At 45.7% G+C, this 19,119-nt stretch overlaps 1 protein-coding gene across 1 annotated transcript in view; it reads left to right on the forward strand.

Annotated features, from left to right (window-relative positions):
• Positions 1–19,119, forward strand: part of LOC146809767 (nicotinamide N-methyltransferase-like) — a 72,763-nt gene that overhangs the window by 23,434 nt on the left and 30,210 nt on the right. The gene's annotated exons all lie outside the window — the stretch shown is intronic.

The raw sequence follows: 19,119 nt of genomic DNA on the forward strand, positions 1-19,119 counted from the left end.
GGAGAAGAGAAGAAAAAGACCACAGGGATGTGTATCAGAAAAACTTAATACAACATAAGTGTGCCACAGTCGTGTGCACATCAACCCCAAGCCAACGCCAGGACACAAGGCCAGGATATATAGAAGGGCACCACCACCAAGCACGGCATCTGACAGAATTACCCACCCAACAGTGGTCGCATCATGGCATGTCAAAAATGTAAACTGGTCATCCATATGTAGGGCCAAGGAAACATAATCTCACTAAATATGACACAATCCTAATCCCAAAAGGGGGAAAGCTCGCCCCTGGTGACAAAAATAGAAGCTATATTGACAGGGTAAGACCTTACCTAACCGGATCATTATACAAAAACCAACAGCTAGGCGTGTGGAATTCCTGCAAATTATTGGGAATTCAGCCCGGGTCGTTACACCGCTGTACCGCCCCCATCCATGCGGCTGCCAGTGATGATCTGCCCACGGCAGCACTTGCCTCTTAAATAGGTCACGGGAACTCGTCAAAAGGTGATTCCTTTCACCGGGTCAATTCTATTTCCGGGTCCCGGGCTTGCAACAAAGCACAGCTGCGCATGCGTGTAGCATTCTTGATAGTGCGCGTGCGTGTGAGAGGGAAACTAATCCCCTGTGCCCCGGTACGGGCATACCATTGTTATTTAAAATATGTCACTCAAACGCAATGTCAGAAAATAGCGTAATGAAGATATCATGTGCAACCATTGTTGAAGATGGTATGTTGCAAAATTACCCCCGTGCATGTACCTTATATTAACAATGTATATTGGTGATTAACAGCCAGCACACCACATGAAAGGTTAGAATGCACTATGGCTTCTAACCAATGGAAAGGGGGCGAGTAATAAGGAATGAGATTTGTTTACATTGTGAATGCCCCTAGAGGACCAACCCCAACAAGATTGCTGCCATATGAAACACAGTAGAGTGTGAGTAGAACAAGTAGTGCCAAACCCTTGTCAAGGGACAACTCGTGCATTACCCAAATCAAGGTTGTGGTTGTGAAGGATTGTGTACCCCTAGAAAAGGAACTAAAGATAAATGATCCCACGGCTACACCGCCGTACTCAATATATCAAACACGAAAAGAGGGGGGGATCTAGGAGCTAAAAAAAGGTCCAGTGTCCATGCTCCCAAGACTAGGTATATATTACCAGGAGGACAAAGTTCCTGCGGGCAGGTGCAAAAAGTCACCCGAGCCCTTAAAAATAAAAAAGGAGTGAAAGAGTTCCTAGTTTGAAGAACCACTCAGGTAAGTGGAGGACCACTCTATGTCCTCTGTTGCCCTCACACACCCCGAAAGGTGTCATGCTTCATCATCGGGCGGTTGCTCCTCGTAGGGCCGGCGCTGCAATTCCCTACGGGCCCCTGAAGGGTCACTTTATCGGAGATCTTTTAGGATGGTGCATGTGGGTATGTGGAAAGTGGGTTCTGTATGGAGGGTAAAAAAGGTGCGTGCAAGTGAGTGAAAAACATGGAGGGTCATCATGCAGCAACTTGTATAGATGTACCCTGAGCAGAATTAAACTGCTAAAAAATTGTGACCCTGAAGGCACAATCTGCCCATGGATCAGGGATCAAAGGCCAACATGTTTCGCGCCTCTTTCGCCTGAGAGGTCGGTGGCGCTTCGTCAGGACCAAATTTTTAACAATAAGTGCACGTGAAAAATAAGTAAATCGAGTTAAAATACCCTCAATATCGGTCTGGGCAAACGCCTGTACACCCTCAATTGCAGCGCCGGCCCTACGAGGGCCGGCGCTGCACGCGCACTATCAAGAATGCTACACGCATGCGCAGCTGTGCTTTGTTGCAAGCCCGGGACCCGGAAATAGAATTGACCCGGTGAAAGGAATCACCTTTTGACGAGTTCCCGTGACCTATTTAAGAGGCAAGTGCTGCCGTGGGCAGATCATCACTGGCAGCCGCATGGATGGGGGCGGTACAGCGGTGTAACGACCCGGGCTGAATTCCCAATAATTTGCAGGAATTCCACACGCCTAGCTGTTGGTTTTTGTATAATGATCCGGTTAGGTAAGGTCTTACCCAGTCAATATAGCTTCTATTTTTGTCACCAGGGGCGAGCTTTCCCCCTTTTGGGATTAGGATTGTGTCATATTTAGTGAGATTATGTTTCCTTGGCCCTACATATGGATGACCAGTTTACATTTTTGACATGCCATGATGCGACCACTGTTGGGTGGGTAATTCTGTCAGATGCCGTGCTTGGTGGTGGTGCCCTTCTATATATCCTGGCCTTGTGTCCTGGCGTTGGCTTGGGGTTGATGTGCACACGACTGTGGCACACTTATGTTGTATTAAGTTTTTCTGATACACATCCCTGTGGTCTTTTTCTTCTCTTCTCCTTTCCTAGATATTGACCTGGAGCGATTTTTTCATCGTTGACCTGTTACCACACTGAGGGTGTACAGGCGTTTGCCCAGACCGATATTGAGGGTATTTTAACTCGATTTACTTATTTTTCACGTGCACTTATTGTTAAAAATTTGGTCCTGACGAAGCGCCACCGACCTCTCAGGCGAAAGAGGCGCGAAACATGTTGGCCTTTGATCCCTGATCCATGGGCAGATTGTGCCTTCAGGGTCACAATTTTTTAGCAGTTTAATTCTGCTCAGGGTACATCTATACAAGTTGCTGCATGATGACCCTCCATGTTTTTCACTCACTTGCACGCACCTTTTTTACCCTCCATACAGAACCCACTTTCCACATACCCACATGCACCATCCTAAAAGATCTCCGATAAAGTGACCCTTCAGGGGCCCGTAGGGAATTGCAGCGCCGGCCCTACGAGGAGCAACCGCCCGATGATGAAGCATGACACCTTTCGGGGTGTGTGAGGGCAACAGAGGACATAGAGTGGTCCTCCACTTACCTGAGTGGTTCTTCAAACTAGGAACTCTTTCACTCCTTTTTTATTTTTAAGGGCTCGGGTGACTTTTTGCACCTGCCCGCAGGAACTTTGTCCTCCTGGTAATATATACCTAGTCTTGGGAGCATGGACACTGGACCTTTTTTTAGCTCCTAGATCCCCCCCTCTTTTCGTGTTTGATATATTGAGTACGGCGGTGTAGCCGTGGGATCATTTATCTTTAGTTCCTTTTCTAGGGGTACACAATCCTTCACAACCACAACCTTGATTTGGGTAATGCACGAGTTGTCCCTTGACAAGGGTTTGGCACTACTTGTTCTACTCACACCCTACTGTGTTTCATATGGCAGCAATCTTGTTGGGGTTGGTCCTCTAGGGGCATTCACAATGTAAACAAATCTCATTCCTTATTACTCGCCCCCTTTCCATTGGTTAGAAGCCATAGTGCATTCTAACCTTTCATGTGGTGTGCTGGCTGTTAATCACCAATATACATTGTTAATATAAGGTACATGCACGGGGGTAATTTTGCAACATACCATCTTCAACAATGGTTGCACATGATATCTTCATTACGCTATTTTCTGACATTGCGTTTGAGTGACATATTTTAAATAACAATGGTATGCCCGTACCGGGGCACAGGGGATTAGTTTCCCTCTCACACGCACGCGCACTATCAAGAATGCTACACGCATGCGCAGCTGTGCTTTGTTGCAAGCCCGGGACCCGGAAATAGAATTGACCCGGTGAAAGGAATCACCTTTTGACGAGTTCCCGTGACCTATTTAAGAGGCAAGTGCTGCCGTGGGCAGATCATCACTGGCAGCCGCATGGATGGGGGCGGTACAGCGGTGTAACGACCCGGGCTGAATTCCCAATAATTTGCAGGAATTCCACACGCCTAGCTGTTGGTTTTTGTATAATGATCCGGTTAGGTAAGGTCTTACCCTGTCAATATAGCTTCTATTTTTGTCACCAGGGGCGAGCTTTCCCCCTTTTGGGATTAGGATTGTGTCATATTTAGTGAGATTATGTTTCCTTGGCCCTACATATGGATGACCAGTTTACATTTTTGACATGCCATGATGCGACCACTGTTGGGTGGGTAATTCTGTCAGATGCCGTGCTTGGTGGTGGTGCCCTTCTATATATCCTGGCCTTGTGTCCTGGCGTTGGCTTGGGGTTGATGTGCACACGACTGTGGCACACTTATGTTGTATTAAGTTTTTCTGATACACATCCCTGTGGTCTTTTTCTTCTCTTCTCCTTTCCTAGATATTGACCTGGAGCGATTTTTTCATCGTTGACCTGTTACCACACTGAGGGTGTACAGGCGTTTGCCCAGACCGATATTGAGGGTATTTTAACTCGATTTACTTATTTTTCACGTGCACTTATTGTTAAAAATTTGGTCCTGACGAAGCGCCACCGACCTCTCAGGCGAAAGAGGCGCGAAACATGTTGGCCTTTGATCCCTGATCCATGGGCAGATTGTGCCTTCAGGGTCACAATTTTTTAGCAGTTTAATTCTGCTCAGGGTACATCTATACAAGTTGCTGCATGATGACCCTCCATGTTTTTCACTCACTTGCACGCACCTTTTTTACCCTCCATACAGAACCCACTTTCCACATACCCACATGCACCATCCTAAAAGATCTCCGATAAAGTGACCCTTCAGGGGCCCGTAGGGAATTGCAGCACCGGCCCTACGAGGAGCAACCGCCCGATGATGAAGCATGACACCTTTCGGGGTGTGTGAGGGCAACAGAGGACATAGAGTGGTCCTCCACTTACCTGAGTGGTTCTTCAAACTAGGAACTCTTTCACTCCTTTTTTATTTTTAAGGGCTCGGGTGACTTTTTGCACCTGCCCGCAGGAACTTTGTCCTCCTGGTAATATATACCTAGTCTTGGGAGCATGGACACTGGACCTTTTTTTAGCTCCTAGATCCCCCCCTCTTTTCGTGTTTGATATATTGAGTACGGCGGTGTAGCCGTGGGATCATTTATCTTTAGTTCCTTTTCTAGGGGTACACAATCCTTCACAACCACAACCTTGATTTGGGTAATGCACGAGTTGTCCCTTGACAAGGGTTTGGCACTACTTGTTCTACTCACACCCTACTGTGTTTCATATGGCAGCAATCTTGTTGGGGTTGGTCCTCTAGGGGCATTCACAATGTAAACAAATCTCATTCCTTATTACTCGCCCCCTTTCCATTGGTTAGAAGCCATAGTGCATTCTAACCTTTCATGTGGTGTGCTGGCTGTTAATCACCAATATACATTGTTAATATAAGGTACATGCACGGGGGTAATTTTGCAACATACCATCTTCAACAATGGTTGCACATGATATCTTCATTACGCTATTTTCTGACATTGCGTTTGAGTGACATATTTTAAATAACAATGGTATGCCCGTACCGGGGCACAGGGGATTAGTTTCCCTCTCACACGCACGCGCACTATCAAGAATGCTACACGCATGCGCAGCTGTGCTTTGTTGCAAGCCCGGGACCCGGAAATAGAATTGACCCGGTGAAAGGAATCACCTTTTGACGAGTTCCCGTGACCTATTTAAGAGGCAAGTGCTGCCGTGGGCAGATCATCACTGGCAGCCGCATGGATGGGGGCGGTACAGCGGTGTAACGACCCGGGCTGAATTCCCAATAATTTGCAGGAATTCCACACGCCTAGCTGTTGGTTTTTGTATAATGATCCGGTTAGGTAAGGTCTTACCCTGTCAATATAGCTTCTATTTTTGTCACCAGGGGCGAGCTTTCCCCCTTTTGGGATTAGGATTGTGTCATATTTAGTGAGATTATGTTTCCTTGGCCCTACATATGGATGACCAGTTTACATTTTTGACATGCCATGATGCGACCACTGTTGGGTGGGTAATTCTGTCAGATGCCGTGCTTGGTGGTGGTGCCCTTCTATATATCCTGGCCTTGTGTCCTGGCGTTGGCTTGGGGTTGATGTGCACACGACTGTGGCACACTTATGTTGTATTAAGTTTTTCTGATACACATCCCTGTGGTCTTTTTCTTCTCTTCTCCTTTCCTAGATATTGACCTGGAGCGATTTTTTCATCGTTGACCTGTTACCACACTGAGGGTGTACAGGCGTTTGCCCAGACCGATATTGAGGGTATTTTAACTCGATTTACTTATTTTTCACGTGCACTTATTGTTAAAAATTTGGTCCTGACGAAGCGCCACCGACCTCTCAGGCGAAAGAGGCGCGGAACATGTTGGCCTTTGATCCCTGATCCATGGGCAGATTGTGCCTTCAGGGTCACAATTTTTTAGCAGTTTAATTCTGCTCAGGGTACATCTATACAAGTTGCTGCATGATGACCCTCCATGTTTTTCACTCACTTGCACGCACCTTTTTTACCCTCCATACAGAACCCACTTTCCACATACCCACATGCACCATCCTAAAAGATCTCCGATAAAGTGACCCTTCAGGGGCCCGTAGGGAATTGCAGCGCCGGCCCTACGAGGAGCAACCGCCCGATGATGAAGCATGACACCTTTCGGGGTGTGTGAGGGCAACAGAGGACATAGAGTGGTCCTCCACTTACCTGAGTGGTTCTTCAAACTAGGAACTCTTTCACTCCTTTTTTATTTTTAAGGGCTCGGGTGACTTTTTGCACCTGCCCGCAGGAACTTTGTCCTCCTGGTAATATATACCTAGTCTTGGGAGCATGGACACTGGACCTTTTTTTAGCTCCTAGATCCCCCCCTCTTTTCGTGTTTGATATATTGAGTACGGCGGTGTAGCCGTGGGATCATTTATCTTTAGTTCCTTTTCTAGGGGTACACAATCCTTCACAACCACAACCTTGATTTGGGTAATGCACGAGTTGTCCCTTGACAAGGGTTTGGCACTACTTGTTCTACTCACACCCTACTGTGTTTCATATGGCAGCAATCTTGTTGGGGTTGGTCCTCTAGGGGCATTCACAATGTAAACAAATCTCATTCCTTATTACTCGCCCCCTTTCCATTGGTTAGAAGCCATAGTGCATTCTAACCTTTCATGTGGTGTGCTGGCTGTTAATCACCAATATACATTGTTAATATAAGGTACATGCACGGGGGTAATTTTGCAACATACCATCTTCAACAATGGTTGCACATGATATCTTCATTACGCTATTTTCTGACATTGCGTTTGAGTGACATATTTTAAATAACAATGGTATGCCCGTACCGGGGCACAGGGGATTAGTTTCCCTCTCACACGCACGCGCACTATCAAGAATGCTACACGCATGCGCAGCTGTGCTTTGTTGCAAGCCCGGGACCCGGAAATAGAATTGACCCGGTGAAAGGAATCACCTTTTGACGAGTTCCCGTGACCTATTTAAGAGGCAAGTGCTGCCGTGGGCAGATCATCACTGGCAGCCGCATGGATGGGGGCGGTACAGCGGTGTAACGACCCGGGCTGAATTCCCAATAATTTGCAGGAATTCCACACGCCTAGCTGTTGGTTTTTGTATAATGATCCGGTTAGGTAAGGTCTTACCCTGTCAATATAGCTTCTATTTTTGTCACCAGGGGCGAGCTTTCCCCCTTTTGGGATTAGGATTGTGTCATATTTAGTGAGATTATGTTTCCTTGGCCCTACATATGGATGACCAGTTTACATTTTTGACATGCCATGATGCGACCACTGTTGGGTGGGTAATTCTGTCAGATGCCGTGCTTGGTGGTGGTGCCCTTCTATATATCCTGGCCTTGTGTCCTGGCGTTGGCTTGGGGTTGATGTGCACACGACTGTGGCACACTTATGTTGTATTAAGTTTTTCTGATACACATCCCTGTGGTCTTTTTCTTCTCTTCTCCTTTCCTAGATATTGACCTGGAGCGATTTTTTCATCGTTGACCTGTTACCACACTGAGGGTGTACAGGCGTTTGCCCAGACCGATATTGAGGGTATTTTAACTCGATTTACTTATTTTTCACGTGCACTTATTGTTAAAAATTTGGTCCTGACGAAGCGCCACCGACCTCTCAGGCGAAAGAGGCGCGAAACATGTTGGCCTTTGATCCCTGATCCATGGGCAGATTGTGCCTTCAGGGTCACAATTTTTTAGCAGTTTAATTCTGCTCAGGGTACATCTATACAAGTTGCTGCATGATGACCCTCCATGTTTTTCACTCACTTGCACGCACCTTTTTTACCCTCCATACAGAACCCACTTTCCACATACCCACATGCACCATCCTAAAAGATCTCCGATAAAGTGACCCTTCAGGGGCCCGTAGGGAATTGCAGCGCCGGCCCTACGAGGAGCAACCGCCCGATGATGAAGCATGACACCTTTCGGGGTGTGTGAGGGCAACAGAGGACATAGAGTGGTCCTCCACTTACCTGAGTGGTTCTTCAAACTAGGAACTCTTTCACTCCTTTTTTATTTTTAAGGGCTCGGGTGACTTTTTGCACCTGCCCGCAGGAACTTTGTCCTCCTGGTAATATATACCTAGTCTTGGGAGCATGGACACTGGACCTTTTTTTAGCTCCTAGATCCCCCCCTCTTTTCGTGTTTGATATATTGAGTACGGCGGTGTAGCCGTGGGATCATTTATCTTTAGTTCCTTTTCTAGGGGTACACAATCCTTCACAACCACAACCTTGATTTGGGTAATGCACGAGTTGTCCCTTGACAAGGGTTTGGCACTACTTGTTCTACTCACACCCTACTGTGTTTCATATGGCAGCAATCTTGTTGGGGTTGGTCCTCTAGGGGCATTCACAATGTAAACAAATCTCATTCCTTATTACTCGCCCCCTTTCCATTGGTTAGAAGCCATAGTGCATTCTAACCTTTCATGTGGTGTGCTGGCTGTTAATCACCAATATACATTGTTAATATAAGGTACATGCACGGGGGTAATTTTGCAACATACCATCTTCAACAATGGTTGCACATGATATCTTCATTACGCTATTTTCTGACATTGCGTTTGAGTGACATATTTTAAATAACAATGGTATGCCCGTACCGGGGCACAGGGGATTAGTTTCCCTCTCACACGCACGCGCACTATCAAGAATGCTACACGCATGCGCAGCTGTGCTTTGTTGCAAGCCCGGGACCCGGAAATAGAATTGACCCGGTGAAAGGAATCACCTTTTGACGAGTTCCCGTGACCTATTTAAGAGGCAAGTGCTGCCGTGGGCAGATCATCACTGGCAGCCGCATGGATGGGGGCGGTACAGCGGTGTAACGACCCGGGCTGAATTCCCAATAATTTGCAGGAATTCCACACGCCTAGCTGTTGGTTTTTGTATAATGATCCGGTTAGGTAAGGTCTTACCCTGTCAATATAGCTTCTATTTTTGTCACCAGGGGCGAGCTTTCCCCCTTTTGGGATTAGGATTGTGTCATATTTAGTGAGATTATGTTTCCTTGGCCCTACATATGGATGACCAGTTTACATTTTTGACATGCCATGATGCGACCACTGTTGGGTGGGTAATTCTGTCAGATGCCGTGCTTGGTGGTGGTGCCCTTCTATATATCCTGGCCTTGTGTCCTGGCGTTGGCTTGGGGTTGATGTGCACACGACTGTGGCACACTTATGTTGTATTAAGTTTTTCTGATACACATCCCTGTGGTCTTTTTCTTCTCTTCTCCTTTCCTAGATATTGACCTGGAGCGATTTTTTCATCGTTGACCTGTTACCACACTGAGGGTGTACAGGCGTTTGCCCAGACCGATATTGAGGGTATTTTAACTCGATTTACTTATTTTTCACGTGCACTTATTGTTAAAAATTTGGTCCTGACGAAGCGCCACCGACCTCTCAGGCGAAAGAGGCGCGAAACATGTTGGCCTTTGATCCCTGATCCATGGGCAGATTGTGCCTTCAGGGTCACAATTTTTTAGCAGTTTAATTCTGCTCAGGGTACATCTATACAAGTTGCTGCATGATGACCCTCCATGTTTTTCACTCACTTGCACGCACCTTTTTTACCCTCCATACAGAACCCACTTTCCACATACCCACATGCACCATCCTAAAAGATCTCCGATAAAGTGACCCTTCAGGGGCCCGTAGGGAATTGCAGCGCCGGCCCTACGAGGAGCAACCGCCCGATGATGAAGCATGACACCTTTCGGGGTGTGTGAGGGCAACAGAGGACATAGAGTGGTCCTCCACTTACCTGAGTGGTTCTTCAAACTAGGAACTCTTTCACTCCTTTTTTATTTTTAAGGGCTCGGGTGACTTTTTGCACCTGCCCGCAGGAACTTTGTCCTCCTGGTAATATATACCTAGTCTTGGGAGCATGGACACTGGACCTTTTTTTAGCTCCTAGATCCCCCCCTCTTTTCGTGTTTGATATATTGAGTACGGCGGTGTAGCCGTGGGATCATTTATCTTTAGTTCCTTTTCTAGGGGTACACAATCCTTCACAACCACAACCTTGATTTGGGTAATGCACGAGTTGTCCCTTGACAAGGGTTTGGCACTACTTGTTCTACTCACACCCTACTGTGTTTCATATGGCAGCAATCTTGTTGGGGTTGGTCCTCTAGGGGCATTCACAATGTAAACAAATCTCATTCCTTATTACTCGCCCCCTTTCCATTGGTTAGAAGCCATAGTGCATTCTAACCTTTCATGTGGTGTGCTGGCTGTTAATCACCAATATACATTGTTAATATAAGGTACATGCACGGGGGTAATTTTGCAACATACCATCTTCAACAATGGTTGCACATGATATCTTCATTACGCTATTTTCTGACATTGCGTTTGAGTGACATATTTTAAATAACAATGGTATGCCCGTACCGGGGCACAGGGGATTAGTTTCCCTCTCACACGCACGCGCACTATCAAGAATGCTACACGCATGCGCAGCTGTGCTTTGTTGCAAGCCCGGGACCCGGAAATAGAATTGACCCGGTGAAAGGAATCACCTTTTGACGAGTTCCCGTGACCTATTTAAGAGGCAAGTGCTGCCGTGGGCAGATCATCACTGGCAGCCGCATGGATGGGGGCGGTACAGCGGTGTAACGACCCGGGCTGAATTCCCAATAATTTGCAGGAATTCCACACGCCTAGCTGTTGGTTTTTGTATAATGATCCGGTTAGGTAAGGTCTTACCCTGTCAATATAGCTTCTATTTTTGTCACCAGGGGCGAGCTTTCCCCCTTTTGGGATTAGGATTGTGTCATATTTAGTGAGATTATGTTTCCTTGGCCCTACATATGGATGACCAGTTTACATTTTTGACATGCCATGATGCGACCACTGTTGGGTGGGTAATTCTGTCAGATGCCGTGCTTGGTGGTGGTGCCCTTCTATATATCCTGGCCTTGTGTCCTGGCGTTGGCTTGGGGTTGATGTGCACACGACTGTGGCACACTTATGTTGTATTAAGTTTTTCTGATACACATCCCTGTGGTCTTTTTCTTCTCTTCTCCTTTCCTAGATATTGACCTGGAGCGATTTTTTCATCGTTGACCTGTTACCACACTGAGGGTGTACAGGCGTTTGCCCAGACCGATATTGAGGGTATTTTAACTCGATTTACTTATTTTTCACGTGCACTTATTGTTAAAAATTTGGTCCTGACGAAGCGCCACCGACCTCTCAGGCGAAAGAGGCGCGAAACATGTTGGCCTTTGATCCCTGATCCATGGGCAGATTGTGCCTTCAGGGTCACAATTTTTTAGCAGTTTAATTCTGCTCAGGGTACATCTATACAAGTTGCTGCATGATGACCCTCCATGTTTTTCACTCACTTGCACGCACCTTTTTTACCCTCCATACAGAACCCACTTTCCACATACCCACATGCACCATCCTAAAAGATCTCCGATAAAGTGACCCTTCAGGGGCCCGTAGGGAATTGCAGCGCCGGCCCTACGAGGAGCAACCGCCCGATGATGAAGCATGACACCTTTCGGGGTGTGTGAGGGCAACAGAGGACATAGAGTGGTCCTCCACTTACCTGAGTGGTTCTTCAAACTAGGAACTCTTTCACTCCTTTTTTATTTTTAAGGGCTCGGGTGACTTTTTGCACCTGCCCGCAGGAACTTTGTCCTCCTGGTAATATATACCTAGTCTTGGGAGCATGGACACTGGACCTTTTTTTAGCTCCTAGATCCCCCCCTCTTTTCGTGTTTGATGTACCTGCAACTACACATTTGAGTGACAGGGAGTTGGATGCGTGCGGGAAAAACACTACTCGCACAAGAAGGTTACCAGAAAAATACAAAGATTATATTTTGGAATGATTCAAGGTTCTTGTTATTCATTCTTATTAGGTAAATCGTTTTGCTTATTGTGTTCTTACTTCCACTTTACATAGACTGCTATTTTAACAAACATGTAATTCTTCTTATCAATTGTTAAGGGGAAAGATGCTGTAGTGATGTCATAGTTACATGCACGAGATGATCGTAGTGCGTGGAGTCTTTCATGAGGCTCCTGCGTACGATCATCTCGTGTGTAAACATGTTGTTCATTAAATGTGTCCACGCTCCGCGGCGTTCTCTGCTCACTGGTCTTCCAAGCAACGGTAGTCCGTGGCAGCAGGACGTCGTGGTCGTGGGTGAATTTCTCATGGAATAAATCCTTATTCTTCCTCTACCCGACTTTTGGATTATTCAACACAGACATAGCCAAGTTGTATTTTAAGTGTTTCTTTATTCAGTTCAGGTTGCAGGATGGCATTCAAGTACCATAAGCTGGTTTCCATGTACATCTGCACTTCAGCCTGGTGAACATTATACTCCAGCCCCACCAGGAGCAGCCTGCCTGTTGCTCAGCCCATCTTCCAACTGTCACCACTCATCCACCCTGGCACCCAAACATTCCAAGCATAACAGTCACACCAACATTCCACTCTCAACACTCACACTGGCTGAGCAGCTAAGAGATAGGTAAACTGGGATACATATAATTACATAAGCAGGATCTAACACAGTTGGAATCCTGCAGGCTGTCTAATTATGGCTTTGGCAGTGCAGGAGTGGGCCGCTGGCGTGGTGGCCCGCTCCCACACTGCCAAAGTCATAATAAGGCCCTCAGAAACTTTTCTGGAGTTTTTTATGCCGGGGTCCCTTGATGCTGTCCATCACTCTGGATTCGGTGAGCGCTTGCCGGCTTGCTTTCCAGGAAACTGTCAGTCAAACTGTGGAAGTCATACCTCTGGTTCTTTTCAGCGGGCGAACCAGCAGGGCAGACCAGCTCGCAATTGAAGGTGGCTGGCTTGGAGCTCATAGTTGAGTCAGTCCCCTTATGGAGCTTTTGTTTAAATTGGCTCTAAACTTCTGGTACGTCTTCCTGAAGTTCCTCTTGAGGGTCCAAAGTGCCCAAAACACAATCTAAGGGTCTGGAATCTCCAAGATTGTCCTTGAAAGTTTGGGACAACAATTCCCACAATGAACCTGGACAAAACCCTTACAAATCCACTAGATGCACTCCAGGCAGGGGATTCTTGGTGGTTATGGTCCAGGTGAGCTCTGTTAACCTGAAGCTTGCAGGGAGTCCACTCTTTATTCCTCTTGAAGCAAGGTACATCCAAAGGGTTGTAGGCGAAGTCAGTTAAAATGCAGGGCTTGATGCAAATCAAGTTTCCAGCTTGGCAAGCCTTCTTCTTCTCTTAGCTTCAAGCAGCAGATCTGAGAGGCTCTACTCTTCTCAGATATTTATTCAGTGTTCTCTGGGGTCAAGCAGGGGAGCGCTCCTGTCCAATGAGGTGAAGGGAAACACCCCAGAGAAGGACCACTCCCTCCAAAGTGTGGCATGACATTCTCCCAGAAAGCACTTTTGCTCCAAAATTCAGTATGGCTGAAATCTCAGAAGAGGAGCAAGAACTAGTTAAACCAACCTCCAGTATGGCTCATTTGCATAGCTCTCCTCCCCCTACCATCTGCCAATTCCTGTTTTGAGCCTGTCATCTGTCTGGGTCAGAGGGGCTGGGGGTAGATGGGCCTGGCATTCCCTGCCTGTCCTATCCCCCTTTGAAGCTCCCTGCTTTATGACCCCCCTCTGGCATTCGTGTGTAGCAGAACTCTCTCTACCAGATAGCCTCTCTCTGCATGAGCCACTGATCACTTCATCAAAGCAGCCTGGGTAATCCTGTTAACTCTGACCAATCAGGGAAGAGGGCAAGAAGACTGAATTTTGGCTTCGAGAGAAAAAAATCTTATAACTTCTTTTCTGCATACTTTAGGATAAATTCAGCAATGTCATATTGTTGGATTTATCAATACCAGTCTCCCAGGTCATTGAACAATATTTATATTTAAGTTCTAACAATATTTATATATTCATAAACTGTTGCCATGTTATCCTATGGGGCTAGGCATCTACAATGGGGAAACTCCAATGTGAAATGTCTCCACCATCAGGGCATATAAAACATACTTTATAACGCCCCTGCTTATAGTTACCGGTCCCCCCACTCTGGGGCACCTAGGGGAGACTTTAGGGGGCCTGAATATGCAACAGTAGTGTATATCCTCACCCCACAGTGCTCTTTGCACCAAAGTCGAATTTGCGAGGCACTTTACTACAATGGGGAAAGTGAAATGTTCAATTTCTCTATCTCCAGGGCATATAAATAATCATGTTTAAGGACCCTCCTTATAATGACATGACCCTCGCCACCTGGAACACCTAGGGGGGAGCCGGGGCACCTAATATGCAAAAATATTGTAGTGTATAACATTTTAAGTGCCCCAACCACCAAAGTCAAGTTTGGGCACAATTTACATTTAAAAGCAGTGCTGCAACACAAGGCTGCTTTTAAAATGACCTCAGGCACTCAGCAGTGCACACATGCAAGCAGAGAAAGGGTTGTAAACTGCCATGCCCCATTCTTTAATAGGGACTTATAGGTAGTTGTAATCCCCCTGCCCTATTATCTACTATGGGCTTATAGGGTAGGTCGTGCTAATGGTAAGTGTACCCTAATACATAGTGTACCTTAATGCATGTGTGTGTTTTAACATAACAGTGGGTGTTTTCAACATAGCACATGCCCTGGGCCTGCCCAGTAGAGCCCAGGGCATTTTCAGAGTCAGAAAACCAGCATAAATGGGCCACAAATGGGGCAAAAAGTGGGGGTACACTGCAAACGGTCCTGATTTCTAACACTTACGGCTCAATTACGAGTCTGGCGGTCCACGGACTGCCAGACTAGTGGGGGCACGGCAATGGAAGACAACCAACTGCACTATTATGATTAGGGTGGTGGGACCATCATTGCCCCTCCGCAGCTGCCAAGGAACCGCTATTCCCTGGAGGTGTTGCGGTGGTCAGGAGACATCAATCTGCTTAGCGAAACCTCCGCGGTAATAGGAGTTTCCTCTCCGCCATGGTTTTCATGGCAGTTCCTCCTCCTTTAAACCCTGGTGGAGAGGAAATAAAGAGGGCCCTACAGGGGGTATAAATGAATACAAAATACTCATTAAGCAAAACATTATATTTCTTTAACATAGTTTCACCTTTTCATCTTAGAGCAGCAGTATGATTACCTGCCCTCCAGCTCCAGGTCTTCCCTAGTCTTGTTGAGATTAAAAGTGCCCTTTAAAGTCAATGCGGTGTTCAGTTTTCAGGTGGCAGAGGGGTCATGTGTAAAAATTTGACGGAGATCTCTGTGTTACTTAAAACCACAAGCCGAAATCTCAGGTGAGCTTATCCATCTTCCCTCGATTCTGAGGACAAAAGGCATACCAGACATGGGTCACTATATAACTTTAACCCTGGGCGTAGGACTATGCTACGCTCGTGTAGTTTGCGTACTTTGCGCAAATACGCGCTACGCGAATTGCACGTAGCACAGTGCAAAAACGCATAGCGGGAAATTTTTGCTTGCTCGCAGTCCTCAACGTCAAGTTGGCGACCGCGAGCGAACAAAATGACATCCTGGCGAGACTTTTTCCTCATTCGCGATCAGCAATATCAAGTTGCCGATCGCGAACGTGGAAAATAGACCTCCCGGCGAGATTCTCAACGCGGGGAGGTCAGGTTTCTCATTGTGAGAGGTCGCGTATGCTCGCAACAACTCGCGACGAGAAACTACCATTCCGCGTTGAGAAAACTGCCACTATCTACTCGAGCGGCAGAAAACGACCGATTGCACTGTGAAAGATGCCGTTTGCAATGATTGAACAGTGCAGACAAACATCCGGCACTGTGCAATCAGTGCGAACAGCAATTTCCCTACCGCACTATGCAGCTCGCGTAGCTACGCCTCGCTTGCGTAGTGTGAAGTGCACTTCGCGTAGCTACGCTTAGCGCTATTGCGCAAACTACGCCCAGGGTTACATAAGATACACTCTTCGTCTGACTGACCTGCAGGTTTGAGAATGAATCACAGTCCTCTTGTATTTAAAAAGTACAAGCACAATTAAGATGAGCTGGAAAAAGTCACAGGCTGCGCATTTGTTCTGTGGCAATAATTTGCATCATTTATGTTATCGGATGCTCTGGTTTCATATTGTTGGATTGCTGCATTACCTCCTCTTCTCCTTCCTCGTCCCACTACTTAGTCTTGGTATGAATATACCCATTCATCATGTTTCTTCCTCTGCTTTCAATCTGTCTTCTTTTTCTATGTTTTGGTTAAAGAACTACTCATAAATTCACTCACCTCTCACAGCACTTCTTATTCCTTTCTGTGCCCTTTTCCTTCCTGAAGAGGGCTATTTTTTTCCTAGGTTTAGCAATGGTAACCTGGTTCTTAGGGGCTCTTTGAATCCGAGGTAGACTTTCTGAGCAAGATCTTTCCATCTTCCCAAGATGTTGTCCTAAACCCTCTCATCTTCCAGGGCATGTTCAGAAGGTGAGGAGTCCGTCTGCTGGACTTGTTTGAGATGGAACACAACTCCTTGCTATTGTTATTCTTGTCCAACTACTATGGACTACAGTCAGCAGGCATAAATGGCCTAACCAGTACCTGGCTAAGACAACTCATCAACACATCCCTTCCTATTCCCTAATTTCAGTGCTTAATTTGTAAAGAAATAAGTGGCAGGGTCCTCGTCAAGAGGGCACTCCAGCTTACGCCACACATTGCCACTGGTAGCACTGCCAATTACAGTACCAACACAACTACTAACCGTCACACTCCAAACAAGTGTGACAATTCAGACTGATGGAAGCCCCCATAGCTCTAAAAATGGCTTGAGAGAAGGTATCAGTTGTTTTTAATGTATAATGAGTCAATAAACTACTGTTGTTCTGCTTAGCTTTAAGTGACACAAACAGTGCCACCATGTGGCAGCTGTCATAAGCGGCAGTGTTCCTAATTAAGTCCCAGTGCTGAGTGCCGGAAACCACAGGCTCAAATTAAGCACTGCCTGATGCCCAGGGTCCTGGCGAGACTTCAGAAGGAGCCAGTGGAAGTCATCATGGTGCCTCCTTTGCAGACAAGGAGACCATGAATTCCCCTCCTGGGACATCTGCAGGTAGAGCAGGAGTGGATTCTGCACTCTCTCCTTCTCTCATATGATATTCTCTCCCACTTCTGGACACCTTAGCACCTTTAAGACTATTGGTATGAAGGGTGAGAGGGAAGAATTTATGAAGAAGGTTGTATCCCTCTCTGTCTCCACCTCTCTACAGGCTTCTAAAAGGTTGTCCACTAATAATGTTTTGATCACCATTGAGTTTCCTTTGATGTATAGAGCAGAGATACATGCGTTTCCCCTATGACTACGGACACCCCTAATATCCCTCAATGTTTACAAGAGAAGATTTACAAGGGGTTGTCCACTGCTAGGCAAAGATTGCAGTGATCGGTTTTAGGATATTTAGATCACCTTGGAATAAGTTTTCTTCTAAGGAACCTATAATATCAAGGTTAGTTAGAGGTTTGAAATCTTGAGACCTAAGGATCATAATCCCTTCTTAGCTTGGGATTTACCCCTAGTTTGTCCTTCAGAGGCCTCCCTTCAAGCCCTCTGAGACTATGTCTAAAAAATTCCTCACTCTGAATATCTTTTTTTCCGTGTGGTAATTACCACAGCTAGACGTTTGGGGGAGATGGATGCTATACTATATCAACATCCTCAATCAAAGATATATAAACATCGTATTATACTCTCTCCAGAGCCCACATTCTGTCTGAAAATCAATCCAGACTTCCATAGCCATCAGCAGGTTGTTCTTCCTGCTCTATAACATGACAAAGAATAATCTGATACACCTATTCACCTTCTGGATGTAGTAAGAGCAGTAAAATATATTTGAAAAGATCTGCTAAGTGCAGGGTCTTCGATTCCCTTTTTTTTATTAATTACTGGACTGTCAAGAAAGAACAGAAACTTTCCTCCTCCACCATGGCACGGTGGATAAAGATGGCCCATAGAGTGTTATGATTTGCATGTTTTGTACAACCAAAAAAACACTATATATCCTTACAACCAGAAGGGACTGATGGATGTAGTGTATAGTTTTCTGGATTCATCCATGGGGTTCATATCTGTTTTTCCCACAAACGTCAAGTAGGCTGAAACCATGAAACATAGGAAAAATGGACTAGCACTCCACATAATGAAGAAACTGCTTGTTCTTGAAAGGTATAAAGATGATGCCTTTAGCAATGGTAATGTTTTTTTGTTTTTTTTAAAAGAATGTCTTCTTGCACCACACTTTTTGCCATTTTTCTGAAGAAAAAACTACAGTTTGGTTATATTTTGGCTATTTTCTTGGTACCCTTCTGCTGAATCCACAAACCCTAGGAACAATAAGAATCCTCAAGATTTGGGGAAAAAAATAACTTGAATATGACATTGATACCCTTTGCGGAAAACTTGTCATGAAGGCTTAAGGGCAAAGTGACCTAAACATAAAAAAAGACTCAGCTCTAGGGAGTGGGAGAAGCCTCAGCAGCTAAATGGTTAAAATGTTTGAAAAGTCTAACAAGCTATTTGTATAATTTAGCAACCAAATCCTCTTGCTTAAAAGATGTAGAATGTTTGTATATTCACACTTTTCCTAAGTAGCAGAATAAAGGAGGAAAGTCTTTTTTTTATTCAGGCTATACATTATTACAAAATCTGTTCTTGGGTTAGGAGATTCACACAATACGATATAGTAGTTCAAAAAAACAAAACAGTGTATTAAACATAACATAACTGGAATACAAACTAATGTACACGTGGAGTGTTGTTAGCTTAATCATTCTAATTAACTTAAATATCAATGAAACTTCTTCAGTC

Source organism: Triturus cristatus, chromosome 7 (assembly GCF_964204655.1).
Source record: "Triturus cristatus chromosome 7, aTriCri1.1, whole genome shotgun sequence".
Taxonomy (NCBI): Eukaryota; Metazoa; Chordata; class Amphibia; order Caudata; family Salamandridae; genus Triturus; species Triturus cristatus.